Below are 14,375 nucleotides of genomic sequence, written 5' to 3'. Positions count from 1 at the left end.
TGTGTGTGTGTGTGTGTGTGTGTGTGTGTGTGTGTGTGTGTGTGTGTGTGTATAAGAACAGAGAGAACAGCAACAGGCTACTAACTGTGTGTCCAACAGTTGGCCCCCTGAAATATGACCCTCACCCCATCCTCTCCTCTGGCTACATGCCAAGAGGCAGAGCACAAGTGGGCTTAATGTGAGGAGTGTGTGTGTGTGTGTTTAACTATACAAGAAAAGTAAATGACCAACTGGGGACATTGTGTTAGTCCCCACAAGTTCAACTGCTATTTCTAGGGGGTTTAGTGTTAGGGTTAGAATTAGGTTTAGGGTTAGGAGCTAGGGTTAAGGTTAAGGTTAGGTTTTCGGGTAAGGTTTAGGGTTAGGGAAAATAGGATTTTGAATTCTGACTGAATTGTGTGTCCCCACACGGTTAGTTGTACTGTGTGTATGTATGAGAGAGAGTGAGAGAGAGGGGGGAGGGAGGGAGGGAAAGAGAGGGATTAAAACAGAGGGAGAGATAATCAAATAGAGATTGAGAAAGAGATGGATAGAGAGAAGGGTAAGAGAGAACCAGGTTGAAGACATAGTGGTGATAGAGTGAACCGGAGAGTAAGCAAGTCAAAGAGAGAGGTTTATAGAAGGATTGTGGAGCACCAAATTAAAGGGCTGTCTCGGTCGATCTGTCTGTCTGTCTGTCTGTCTGTCTGTCTGTCTGTCTGTCTGTCTGTCTGTCTGTCTGTCTGTCTGTCTGTCTGTCTGTCTGTCTGTCTGTCTGTCTGTCTGTCTGGCTCTCTTGTCTGTCTGTCTGTCTGTCTGTCTGTCTGTCTGTCTGTCTGTCTGTCTGTCTGTCTGTCTGTCTGTCTGTCTGTCTGTCTGTCTGTCTTGCTCTCTTTCTCTGTCTGTCTGTCTGTCTGTCTGTCTGTCTGTCTGTCTGTCTGTCTGTCTGTCTGTCTGTCTGTCTGTCTTGCTCTCTTTCTCTGTCTGTCTTTGTCTGTCTTGTTCTCTTTCTCTGTCTCTTGTCTGTCTGTTTCTTTGTCTCTTGTCTGTTTCTTTGTCTCTCTTTGTCTATCTGTTTCTCTGTCTCCCTCTCTCTCGCTGTCTCTCTTTCTGAGTTGAGGAGTGTCACCCTTCGTGAAACTGCTGTCTTCTCTTTCGGCTAGGGTGTACAGATCCTCTGCCACTTTTGAAAAGTGGTGGAGTGGTAGTGATAGTAAGAGAGAGAGAGCATGTGTGTGTGAGAGAGAAAGATTGTGTGTGTTTGTTAAAAACAGATCTTTCGGTTCTTCTATCAAATGTGTATCACGTTTTGGAAATCAACTAAATGTATTGAATTTATTTGAAAATGCAATAACTTGCCCAAGTTTTTAAAATGACATGAACAGAATGCATCGGTGATTCATATTCTTTGCAACTTTCTGACGAGGCAACGGCACAGGAATGCCCCTCTCTCTGTGTGTGTGTGTGTGTGTGTGTGTGTGTGTGTGTGTGTGTGTGTGTGTGTGTGTGTGTGTGTGTGTGTCTGAGTGTGTGTGTGTCTGAGTGTGTGTGTGTGTGTGTGTCTGAGTGTGTGTGTGTGTGTGTGTGTGAGTGTGTGTGTGTCTGAGTGTGTGTGTGTGTGTCTGAGTGTGTGTGTGTGTGTGTGTGTGCGTGCGTGTGTGTGTGTCTGAGTGTGTGCGTGTGCGTGTGTGTGTGTGTGTGTCTGAGTGTATAAGAGAGAGCGGGGACAGGGGGACGGGAGAGAGCAACCTGATGCACTCTATCAACTGTGAATAGTTTCAGATGGCTTTGCTTTCATTCTGTTGGTTTTGACTCTTCTCAACACAATGGAAACACAAGTTCAAAATTTCCATTAAAGGCCCAGTTCAATCAAAATTCTGTTTGCCTGTGTTTTAAATCATATTGTACAACCACTGATGAAACTAACATTGCTAAAGTGTGAAAATTCTACACAGGACCTTCTAATCAGTAGGTTTGCATGGGCGGGGGTTTAGGATTTTCATTGTGTCATCACCATGCGCTAAATTGGTTAAATAGACCAATAACAAAGTCAGTTCCAAACCTCTCTGCCAATAACAGCTAGTTTTCAGTTTTCCACTCCCCACAGACAATTCACAGACAGTCGTAGCAAAATTCTTGCTTGAGAAATTCCATCGCTTTTTTAAAAACCAACTGATGGTTTTCTCACAAGAAATGTTGCGTTATATGGTGAATGTGCGTTATCTGCATACTGTTGGCTAGAGCGCACGTAAAGCCTACATGATGACATTATTATTATTATGGACAAAAGAGCAAGATTCTTTTTATTTGTCAAGCTGCAGCCAAGCATCGATTATCAGGTCACCAGAATATGACCCTCAATATTTATTGGAAAGGAGCATCAAGCTCATCACAGTGCACGTTCACCACCCTGTGAAGTTCATCATAACTTATTTCATCTGTAGCCTAATAAGGTGCATGGTTTTTCGAGTCGTGGTGGAAGGACCACATAACATGTCATCACGTGACTCTGCCTGTCTGTGTGTTCACTGTGCGGTCGGTGCAGCTGTAGGTCTCCAGAAGAGCTGTAGAGACTTGCCAATATTTTCATTCCCTCTGCAGGCCTTTCCGCACGCTAACAAAGGCCGCCCCCAAGTGATGAAACTGAGAGGAAGCCACTTTTGTGAACAGCCACAACGGTTCTGGTTTGTGCACTTCTGACCTGAGCTGACACACACACACGCACACACACACACACACTTCCTCTGTGGTCTCTGGTAAAGGAAGGATGTGTGTGCTGTGCTGTAACACTGGTCATGATTCTCCATAGTGCCTGGCTAGTAGAACTGTTAGAAAAATGTAAAATGTTGACACACACACACATCCACAAAAGCAAGGCCGACGTTTTTATATCAATATCAAATCATGTGGGTTGGCAGCTGGACTTCTTTCAGAATCCCAAATGGCACTCTGTCCCGTATTCATAGATTGCAAGTTGCATTACGCCGTCGTTATGACCATTCTCTTGAAGACTGGCGATCGACTGAACGTTCTACTCGCATCTCAATTGAAGATTTAGTCTAAAGTTAATTACAGTGGCTTGGAAATACAATGACATAAAGGAGGCTAATAATTAATGGGAAGAACTTTTTTCATCATTGTAACGTCGTCAGATTGACTTTATAATTGGGGAGAGCAAGATTGAGGGGAAAGCAATGGGTTTTAGCACGCTAACGTTAGCATTGCTAAATCAATCATTAGCCCCGGTTAAGAATGACTGGGCACCACTCGACTTTCAGGAGTCACTATGGATGAGATTTCTTTAGAACGCTCATAACAATGGTGTGAACGAGTGACGGAGGTGCAACCCATGAATGTAGTGCTCTACTTTTGACCAGAGCACTATGTGCCCTGGTCAACAGTAGTGCACTATGTAGGGTATAGGGTGTGCACTATGTAGGGAATAGGGTGCCATTTGGGACACATCCTCTGACAAACGCTCAACCCCATGAACACAGATCTAGCCTTCTGGTGAAAATAACCTCACTAATTGCTGGGTCTGACTTTGGTCCTGGCCACAAAGAGGGAGGGAGAGAGGTGTGGGGGAGGGAGAGAGAGAGGTGGGGGGGAGGGAGAGGGAGAGGGAGAGAGAAAGAGAGAGGGAGGGTAGGAAACAGACCGCATCCGCCTGTGCATTCCTCCATGCTGTGTCATTCCGGTGCAGTGTTTCCCTTATACTGTGGTTTTCTTCCTGCAAGGCGGAGGGAGGAAGGGCCCAGGGCGTCTGATGCTACATCTTCTAGGCCCTGCACACACCTAGGCTGGTTAAACCAGACTGAATGCTGCACAGCTCACCATTGTTTCACTCTAGTCTGGTTTAACCAGGCTAGCAGACATCAATGTTTTCTATTGTAATCAAGAGCTTGCAGGCGGAAGGCAATAGATTTGGCAGCGGAGCCATGGAGTTACTCAGAGGTGACAAAGGGGGCAGCTTTGTGGTCTTGCTGGCATGACTGACTGACTGACTGACTGACTGACTGACTGACTGACTTGCTGACTTAAGTCCTTGTTTTGAGAGGTCTTGTGAGCCATAGCACTGGACCAAATTAAGTCATCACTCTTTATATGAAGTGCCTACTAACATTCTTCCGTTTACTGTGAACAATGGATTGTATCAGTTAAGTATATAGTACCTTCAGAAAGTATTCACACCCCTTGACGTTTTACAATGTGGGATTAAAATGGATTTAATTGTAAACAAAACACTGTAATGTCGAAGTGAAAGAGAAATTCTAACATTTATTAAACATTCATGAAAAAGAAACACTAGTATATCTTGATTAGATAAGTATTCACCCCCCTGAGTCAATACTTGTTAGAAGCACCTTTGGCAGCGATCTCTAAGTGCTTTGCACACCTGGTTTGTACAATATTGGCCCTTCATTTATTTTTTTCTTCAAACTCTGGTTGTTGATCATTGTTAGACAGCCATTTTCAAGTCTTGCCATGGATTTTGAAGCCGATTTAAGTCAAAACTGTAACTAGGCCACTCAGGAACATTCAATGTCGTCTCGGTAAGCAGCTCCAGTGTAGATTTGACCATGTGTTTTAGGTTATTGTCCTGCTGAAAGATAAATTTGTCTCCCAGTGTATATTGGAAAGCAGACTGAACCAGGTTTTTCTCTAGGATATTGCCTGCGCTTAGCTCTATTTCATTTCTTAAAAACAATAAATATCCCTAGTCCTTGCCAATGACAAGCATACCCATAACATGATGCAGCCACTACCATGCTTGAAAATATGAAGAGTGTTACTCAGTGATGTGTTGGATTTGCCAAAAACATCATATTTTGTATTCAGGAAAAAAAGTGAATTTCTTTCTCAATGTTTTTGCAGTATTACTTAAGTGCCTTGTTGCAAGCAGGATGCATGTTTTGGAATATTTTTTGTTTTGTACAGGCTTCCTTCTTTTCACTCTGTCATTTAGGTTAGTGTTGTGTAGTAACTACAATGTTGTTGATCCATTCTCAGTTTTCTCATATCACGTAGGGCTGTGACGGTCATGGAATTTCAGATGACGGTTATTGTCCAGCCAAATAACCGCGGTCACTGTAATAACTGTTCAAATAGACGCATTTTCTCTTCTCCTCCGCTCCGGACTGCATGTGCTGCCATAGAGATAGAATGAATAAAACGGGTGTCCCCTTTCAAGTCAATTATGGTATAATGGGTGGACTGGCGGCCATTGCGAGTGTACCCATGAGAGCAAAGCAGGAAGTGTATTAATTCAATGTTAATTCAATTTAGCAGACGCGCTTATCCAGAGCAACTTACAGTAGTGAGTGCATACATTTTCATAAATTTTTTGTACTCATGCGACAGACCACTATGTGCTGTGATTGGTTGATTCAACTCAACGGACATTACAAAAAATACATTCCATTGCGTCAGCCACATTAGTTAACATAATTTGAATTAACATTCTACATTACCATGGAAATGATTGCATCACAATACCAGGCAGCCATTGTGAGTGTACCGATGAGTTTAACAGCCAAATAGATGTGGTAAAGAGGTCAATGGAACGCAGACCATGGGGGATAGAGGAAGGACGCTAGATTGGCTCACATTCAACTAATCTGATTTAACAAAGTGGACATTCATTAAATCCGTCCTGATTGATGTATTGTAACAGGCCCACAATGTGGTTAATAAAGTTCAATTTTGATATATTTGGCTGTTTTCTCTGCATAACATTGAGAAGTTTTACCTTTTCAGGTTTAGAAGAAGTGAATGCTAAATGCTAACTCCCGTTCGTATAAGCTGGTAGCATAGCTAGCATACAGAGTTAGGAAGGACACCTGTATCTTTGTAGTGACTGAGTGTATTGATACACCATCAAAGCCTAATTAATAACTTCACCATGCTTAAAGGGACATTAAGTGTCTGCTCTTTTTATTTTTACACATCTACCAATTTGTGCCCTTCTTTGTGAGTCATTGGAAAACCTCCCTGTTTTTTGTGCTTGAATCTGTGCTTGAAATTCACTACTCGATTGAGAGACCTTACAGGTAATTATATGTGTGGGGTACAAAAATCATATTAACCACTATTATTGAACACATTTTTACTCTTGAACTTATTTAGGCTTGCTATAACAAAGGTGTCGAATACTTATTGACTCATGTTTGACTTATTGACAATTTTCTTTCTCGGAATAACAAAATTCCACTTTGATATTACGGGGTATTGTGTGTAGATCAGTGACATCTAAATTGAACCCATTATGAATTCAGTCTTTAACACAACAAAATGTGGGAAAATTGAAGGGATGTGAATACTTTTTGAAGGCTCTGTACATGTGTTTGGTGAGGATGCTTCTCCTCAAGGCAGCTGTATTCTCCCCACACATCTGAAAGGCTGCTATTTTATTTCAGAAAGAGACGAGCACTCAAAACAAACATTCAAGATTCTTTGAACCAACCAAGGTTCATGTCGTTATCCACATATTTTCTATGTTCTCTCTTTCTGTTGTGTGTGGTGCCTATCCCATTCCCTGTACACCAAACTGAAATAGACTGATCCGTTCTCAGTGGAATACTGTGACAATGACATCACACATGCAGCCTGCTGTGCTGCAGCTGAAAGTACTTGAGATTCAGAATGGAAGACTTACACATTGCTTTTTTGACATTTTACTTTTTAACCTCTCTCTCTCTCTCTCTCTCTCTCTGCAGTGTAGTCTAACATCTTGGTGCTATGATTAGTAATGTGCTCCCAGTGTCCTTGGAGCATAGCCTAATAAGCTCCGACACACACACACACACTAGTCCCTGTTTTTGATTTCCCATTGGTTCGATGAGCGAAGCCATGCGTTTCCTGACAGGTAAAACAGAAAAAAGTTGAACATTAGAGATCGGAAGTGAACATTTTGCCTCTACTGGGAACGTATATTTTTTTGGTTGCAGGGAAGTTCTGAGAATGTTTTACTATGGTTTTCCTTCAAGGTGTCACGTATACTCCCTCTCTGGCCTCTAGGTCATCAGGCTTCTGATGATCCCGCACACCTGTCACCATCGTCTCGCGCACCTGCTCCCCATGACACTCACCTGGACTCCATCACCTCCTTGATTATCTTCCCGATATCTGTCCCTCCCCTTGGTTCTTTCCTCGGGTGTTATTGACTCTGTTTTCATGTCGGTGCGTTGTGTTTCGTGTTCATCGGTTCTTTTATTTATCAAAACACTCACTCCCTGAACTTGCTTCCCGACTGTCAGTGCACTCGTTACACAAGGTTTTATTAACGTTCTGAGAATGGAAATTATAGGTTATTTGAAGTTAATTAAATAACGTTCTGAGAACATTCTCTAAATGTTGTGAATGTTTTGAACAAAATGTAAAGGTTCTTTGGAGGTTTTTGAATAACTTCCTTAAAACTTTCACTGAATGTTCAATAAGAATTTTAATAACACGTATAGTTTAGTTTGGGTTAACTGTTTGAACTCCAAGCACAGATAGTAATAGAATGAATAGAACGGCATCCTCATTCCTGTCAATTATGGCATTATGGGTAGACTGGCGGTCATTCCGAGTGTACCCATAGGAGCAAAGCAGGAAGTAAAAGCAGGAAGAGTGACAGCGTAAAGCAAACCCCTGCACTGTGTGTGACTGTGAGAGCGAAGTCTTGCATCTCGCTCATCTCAATATCTGTGGTGCTACTCGTGGCAATGTCATTTTACTGAGTCTACCTTTAGCATAATTTGAATTAACATTCTTCAGTTTCATTATGTTGTGAAGAGTCCATGTTACAGCAGAAACAGACTCAACCGCACAAATGCCCTTCTGTCCTGTCTTCAGTCAGCTGTTCATTCCACACAAAAAAAATGGTTAAGACGGTTATTTTATTTTCACGACAGTCTTCATCCATAACCGTAGGTTACATGGTCATATGGTAATTGTGCCAGCCCTAGTATGTGTGTATGTAGCTAGTTGTCACGTTAGTTGTAAGAGACGGGCCAAGGCGCAGCGTTTGTTGAGTTCCACATATTTATTTCAAGTGAAACTACTTTAACCAAAACAATAAACAAGCAACACAACGTGACTACGTGGTGACACAAGCACCAACACAAACATTATCCCACAAACACAGGTGGGAAAAATGGCTACCTAAATATGATCCCCAATTAGAGGCAACGATTATCAGCTGCCTCTAATTGGGAACCATACAAAACACCAACATAGAAACACCCCCTAGTCACGCCCTGACCTACTACACCATAGAGAGCCCTTGGTTCTCTATGGTCAGGGCGTGACAGTTCCCCCCAAAAGATGCGGACTCCGGCCGCAAAACCTGAAACCAACTGGGGGGGTAACTAGTGTCGGTGGCGGCTCCGGTGCAGGTCGTAGCCCCCACCCAGACCCCGGATCTGGCCCTGGCGCCAGGCTGAACGCCGTGCCTAGACTGGGGATCGGCGCAGAGGAAGGCTCCGGCCTTGGAGCGTTACTGGATACCGTGCCTGGACCGGGCACCGGCGCAGAGGGCTCTCCAGCCATGGAGCAGGGTTGGACATTGTGCCTGGACTGGGCACCGGCGCAGAAGAAGGCTCCGGCCATGGAACTGGGTTGGCCGCCGTGCCTGGACTGGGCACCGGCGGAGAGGAAGGCTCCGGCCTTGGAGCGGCACTGGACGGCGTGCCTGGACTGGGCACCGGCACAGAGGAAGGGTCCGGCCTTGGAGCTGGACTGGGCGCCATGCCAGGACGTACCGGACTGGGGAGGCACACTGGAGGCCTGGTGCGGGGAGCTGGCACAGGACGTACCGGACTGGGGAGGCGCACTGGAGGCCTGGTGTGTGGATCCTGCACAGGTGGCCCCGTATTTGGCTAAGGTGTATGTAAACTTCCGACTTCAACTGTATATGAAAGGCGTATGGAAACACTAGGCTTTCAAACACCAGCTAACTGTAACTGTAAATCGCCATATTGGCATTGTTGCATTATTGGTAGGAGATTTTAGGATTTACTTAGACCATGACCTCTGTGTACATTAATGAGCATACTTTGCTGGTGTCAAACCATATATAAAAACATGATACGTTTTGAAAGCTGAGAAACAGCCCTTTTAAATAATATGACATGCAATAGCACCACATGACTCACATGACTCAAATCAGTCAAGAAAAAACACCTGTGAAAATGTGTATCTTACATGCTTTTTTCCCAAACAACTGCAATTTACCACACTTCCTAATGAATATATGGAAAATCTTCCTTACTTTGTAAGGGTTGATAATCTGAAATCAGAATTGTAATATGGTTTACTGTGAAGTAATTACAGACGTTTTAGTTACCGGTGGTATTTTTCTAGAATTGTATGGAATTTTCTGTGATCAGACACTTTCTTATCTGGATAGTATATTAAACACATACAGTACCAGTCAAAAGTTTGGACACACCTACTCATTCCAGGGTTTTTCTTTATTTTTACTATTTTCTACATTGTAGAATAATAGTGAAGACATCAACACTATGAAATAACACATGGAATCATGTGCATAGCTGTCAATAAGGCAAAGGGTGTCTACTTTGAAGAATCTCAAATATAAAATATATTTTGATTTGTTTAACACTTCTTTGGTTACTACATGATTCCATATGTGTTATTTCATAGTTTTGATGTCTTCACTATTATTCTACAATGTAGAAAATAGTAAAAATGAAGAAAAACCCTGGAATGAGTAGGTGTTCTAAAACTTTTGACTGGTACTGTGTATGCACAGAAACGTATTACAAATTGCATTTTGTTTAAAGGGAAAGATAATATTAGGGGACTATGTTGTCTCAGTCAAACCTGAAAAAAATGCTATCATAACCACAACATTATATACAACATTCATCTCAGGGGTATTGTCATCCAAATTAACTGGAATTACAAAATATTATTATAAGAACAAAGTATATAATAACAATAATAGGCTTTTACAACTTCTATAGCCTAATACACGAAGAGTCAGAATGGGAACAAATGAAAAGCATGCAAGAAAGGGGAAATGACCAGTGACAATCTGAGCTACTAGGTGGTTACTAGGAGTTCCTTTACTTGTACTTATGTATGTATATCTCTGTATGTGTCCTGTGAGGGTGTGATTGTCCCTCAGCCCTGTTTGCAGCCTTGGCAGCATGTTGTCTCTCCAGCCCCTTCCTATGCTTGCCACCGTGGGGGCAGCTATTGACTGAATTGTTCACAGGTGACATGTCTATAGTGTCATCATGGCGCTACCCATACCTCTAATAAACGTTGTTCAAGAGAAAATAGAGATGTGTCTATGTTACATGTACGTTTAGTATTATTGTATTGAATACATCTCTTTGCTCAGCTTTACTTCCTGAAGTTTTTCCATTCCTCTTTAATCTCTATTCATCTCTAGTTAGAAACTATGAGAGTTCAAAAGGAGTCGATCTTCCAGTGGCTAATGTTTCTAGACTCAATCTAAAAGGCTTGCTGACAACAACAAAAAATCTTCATCAGAACATTCAGCAATGTTTCGGTTTTATATTTGGTGACTATTGGTCGTACTTTCTCTGTTGCTGTGTGGTACTGGACAATAGTAATGTGGGTTTTGGGATGGGAGAGGGTTGAGGCTTCTTCCGTGTAGAAATGTCTTGGGCAGCTGATCCAGTCTGTGATTGGCTGAAAACAAAATCAAGTGGGACTTGGGAACTCGAGGGGCTGCTCTAGTCCAAAACATGGGCCAGAAGCCTCTCTGGACACTACTGTACTTTACTGTAACAACACCAAGATCCATTTTCAGAGTCTCGATGAGACGAGTCAAATGCTCCCCCAGCACGCCACAACAAGATACTAATACTTTTCATTTAACACAGATGTTATCGCAAAAAACAACAACTATTTTGATGGAAATAAAAAGTGATCATTTACAGTTGTTATTGTTCGTCTTTTGGAAGATTATGGAAGATCATATTTTACTACTAACCTGTCTGATAATAGTTACCAACGACAATGTATGCGTCATCATAACATCCATCTACGTTGAATGATGGTAAAGATCTCTTATTGAATTGTCATGCCAAACATGTTTGCAAGAGAGCAGAAACAGACTCAGACTGGCACCGAGTGTCACGTTCCTCGTATTCTCCCTCATCGGAAGATATGTCGAAATCACTTGATGACCAATACGCAGCAGGTTGACTGTTCCACATCATATTTATTATAGATGGAAACGACAAAACAAAATAAACACGCAAAGGAGCAAGGTGACAGTTTCACAGGAGAAACGAAACACAGTGCAAAATACAATTACCCACAAATACCAAACACAAACACACCCCACTATATGGGACTCTCAATCAAAGGCAGATAGACAACACCTGCCTTCAACTGAGAGTCCCAACCCCAATTAACCAAACATAGACATACACCTACACATAGAAAACCTAACCTAGAACCTAACCCAACACTCACAACCCCACTATACCATAACCAAACATAACTCTGCCACGTCCTGACCAAATATAATACAAAAATACCTAAGTATATGGTCAGGACGTGACAACCGAGGTTTGTTCCGCCTGCCCTGTAAAGTGTTGCAAAATGATGGTAACTTTCCCCAAATCCCGAGGTTTTCCAGATATCCTGGCTCCAGGCTTACGGATTTCCTGCTTATACCCTCCTGATTCAGGGAATTTTCCAACCCAGGATTACTAAAAAAACGTGGGAATTTTGGGAACGTTATCGGAATTGTTCAACCCTACTCCTGTACCAAACCTAATATTTTCTACATGTTTTGTACTGAGTGGTCCTAATATGTTCTCTGTTTTCTGTTCTTCATTCCAGGCGTGTTCTATGATTGATGAGGAGGTAGCGAAGGCTTTGGTTAATAGGAAACACAGGAACCTCCCTCTCCACTGGTAAGACATGGTGATTTACGAGCCCTCTGCTCATCATGCACAGCATCTGCTCTCACAGACAGACACAGCTGCATCCCAAATGACACTCTATTCCCTATTTAGTGCACTACTTGTGCCCAGATGGAGGGACTTTGAAGAAAACAGAAGCAGTCCTGTTGGGTTTTTATGCTTGTCACAGACTTTGGAAATTGGGGTTGCCGTTTGAGAAACCAGAGAGGACAGGCAAATTACCATTTTGATTGGTATTGTTTTGGCTAGAAGAGAGGGGCTGGTTGATTTGAACATATCTTAAGGATTATGTGTGTTGTGCTTTGACAAACTATTGCTTGACACTGTCCTTTCCTCCACACTCGACAAGGCGTCTGAGTTAGACCAGCCGCACCCTTTAGCCAAATGTACATCTACTGTGAAACCATCATAGAAACCAAAGAAACCATCATCATAGAAACCATCATAGAAGAAGCATCATTGGTCCTTTGTTGTGGTTGATTTGAAGAGGGTCACATTTTGGTTGTTTACATGAGAGTAACAGGGCCAGTATTCATAAAGCGTTTAAGAGTAGGAATGCTGATCTAAGATCAGGTCCCCCCCAGTCCATATCATTTCATTAATTGTAATCTAAAAGGTACAACTGATCCTAGATCAGCACACATACTGTAAATAGAGGCCCGGTCCTATTAGAAGCTAACCCAGATTACTCTCCCGTGAGTCCTGCAGGGTGAAGCATTATCCTGGGTCAGTTTTGATTTTCCCCACTGATGATTAAGGTTTGGGAAGGGAAGGGAAGCTGGGGAGGGAAGCTGATCCTAGCTCTGTACCTAGGGTAAACCCTGGAGCTCTGAAACGTGAACAGCCTTGTAATTGCCAATGTTGAGCCAATTCTCATTTACCACCTCTGACTATTGATCTGTCTCTATCAATACCAATATCAATCTCCAGGAGAAGGCTATGGATGTGTCCAAAATCGCACCCGATTTCCTATATAGTGCACTGGGCTCTGGTCAAAAGTAGTGCCCTATATAAGGAATAGGGTGCCATTTGGAACGTGGTCTACAACAGAAACCCCAGCTGCCTAGTTTCTCCCACCAAGTAATTGCAGCAGTAGAGAGCTAGCGTGTAACCTAGCAAACAATGGAAACATGCCCGAACACAGAATACACACAAATGATCCTTTCATTACATGAGAGTATAAAGCAGTATACACATATTGGATGTGTTAATGAGTGCGATTCAGTCACAATATGGAGCTGTGTTGCTCTTTTCTTACCATCATGGTTCTGGCCATTCTTCAGGTGAGTATTCTTGCTGTGACCATTCTTCAGGTGAGTATTCTTGCTGTGTTAGTTACAGGGTTACAGGATGCAACATCTTTGTGTAGAACGTGTGTAGAACATCATCAGTGTTTGTGTACATGTGATAAAACATCAAAGGCTGGAAGGTGAATATATTTTTTGGTGGTATTTTCACATTCTGCAGTATGCTAATAAAGGGGAGGAGCCAGATTGCGAGAAGAGGGAAATATGAAGGGAGAGCGAGAGAGTGAGGGAGGGAGAGAGATGAGATGGGAGGAGAAGGAAACTAAGGAAAGAGGGAGAGAGAAAGAGGGAAAGACAGATGGAGCCTTAAGTGAATAATAGATGCAACCTGTGATTTGTGAGAAGAAAAGAAAGGAGAGAGGCTGAGAGAAACCTCAAGTCATGCATATCATATTACGCATTTTCCCCGTTACCACATTTTATTATCGTGTGTCTGTGTCTGTATGTGTGCAGTCACATTAGCCAGGATGGTTGCCGAGCTCTAGTGCTGAGCGATTAACCAAAATGTATTTTTTTCTGCGGATATTAAACAACTAATTGACCGATGTCGGTTCAATTACTTGAATTACATTTAGTTCGTTTTTTGTGTGAGCTCAATGCGCTGTTTCTCTAGAGAGAAATCTAATTATTCACAATAGAAATTTAGTCAAGAACTATGGGGACGTCGGCTGAAGGGAGTTGTAGTTTTATTAGGCCAATATTCAACCTAGTTCAGCGCAAAAACATGGTATCTAACTACAATGACCATAATCCATTGCGCCTGTTCTTCCAGACTCGGACAAAGACGGAGAGCCTACGTCCAGACCGCATGAGAGAGGATTGTACAGAACACAATGACGAGAGGGATAGAGACAGTTCGTAAAGTAGCTCTACCCGGTTGATAGTTGTGGTAGTTGGTAATAAGCAGTCTTGAAAGTATGCCTTATTTACTTTGAAGAACTATTACAATTATTTTGTCAGACAGCTCTGCAGCATACTTATGCAGCTACTTGCTAACCAGATAGCTGTTAGCCTAGCTTAATAGGATTACTTAAAGACAGTACAGTATGGGGAGCACAGAGATAATGTTAGATAGTTGTCTGGCTGGCCGCTAGTGTCTGAGCAGAGATGGGAATGAAGGAATGAAAAACTAAGTAATATATTATTATTTATAGTAATTTCCTAATTTTCTATT

General features: G+C 42.4%; 1 protein-coding gene across 4 annotated transcripts in view; it reads left to right on the top strand.

The window, feature by feature from the left end:
* LOC115153340 (zinc finger MIZ domain-containing protein 1) overlaps nt 1-14,375 on the top strand; it is a 196,875-nt gene that overhangs the window by 83,956 nt on the left and 98,544 nt on the right. For all 4 annotated transcript variants that reach the window (XM_029698685.1, XM_029698683.1, XM_029698686.1 and 1 more), the window contains exon 3: nt 11,812-11,885. The gene's annotated coding sequence lies outside the window, so the exon portion shown is untranslated. The remainder of the gene's footprint in view (nt 1-11,811; nt 11,886-14,375) is intronic.

The sequence above is a fragment of the Salmo trutta genome, chromosome 18 (assembly GCF_901001165.1).
Source record: "Salmo trutta chromosome 18, fSalTru1.1, whole genome shotgun sequence".
Taxonomy (NCBI): domain Eukaryota; kingdom Metazoa; phylum Chordata; class Actinopteri; order Salmoniformes; family Salmonidae; genus Salmo; species Salmo trutta.
Note: the sequence above shows the minus strand (reverse complement) of the source record. Positions and strands in the feature narration are given on the sequence as shown.